The following is an 842-nucleotide window of genomic DNA, read 5'->3' on the forward strand; positions in this document are numbered from 1 at the left end:
AAATTCTACCAGCAGAAAACTTCTAAAGGTATGAAAATTGTGTGTGTGTGTGTGTGCGCGCGTGTGTATGTGTGTTACGATCCAGGTTGAAAGATCAACATGTCTGATCTCCTTTCTAGATGCATGATGTTAAAAAAAAAAAAAATTCAGATAAAGCTTTTCATGTTCATCCTCTGCCAGAATAAAGGGCTTTTTCAGGGTTAATTTTACATCATAAGAAATAACTAACGTCTGTGCTCAAAGATAATTCATCTGCCTGTGTTTTTTCTCTGTCTTACTTACTAAAATGCTGTTGAATATGTAAATTAAAATTTACATATAGATGTTCCTAGTTGAGTAAACAACTTCTATGGAGTTTGAAATCCTGAGTTGAAAAGATTACTTAATCATTAATAGTTAACATAAATAATATATTGATGTCTTCTCATTTCAGACACCTCCATGTGCATGCATGCTAGGATGATGGTTTGGCCACTAGAATTTTTTTCCAAAACAACAACAAAGCAGACAATAATGTACTGCCACTTTCAAAATTTCATGCAGCATTCCTGAAAACCTCTGTCATTAGCTTGCTGATACTGCACAATGACTACTAATGTGCTCAAAGTTAAAAAAAAAAAAAAAAAGGTGTGTGGTATTTGCATGCCCTTTCAATTTTTTAAATAAATATGCTACCCTAGAATTCTGTAACACCCAAACTTTGAAGGGATAATATCAGAAGCCTTAGCTTAATTGTGTAGTGTTTGCCTGAAAGGAAAACTGTTCATTATCTCAGAAATCCAAGTTTGTGTATTTTGTATCATCCATCTTCCCATTTAAAAGAAAAAAAAAGCAAAAAAATT

This window comes from Phacochoerus africanus, chromosome 2 (genome assembly GCF_016906955.1).
Source record: "Phacochoerus africanus isolate WHEZ1 chromosome 2, ROS_Pafr_v1, whole genome shotgun sequence".
Classification (NCBI taxonomy): domain Eukaryota; kingdom Metazoa; phylum Chordata; class Mammalia; order Artiodactyla; family Suidae; genus Phacochoerus; species Phacochoerus africanus.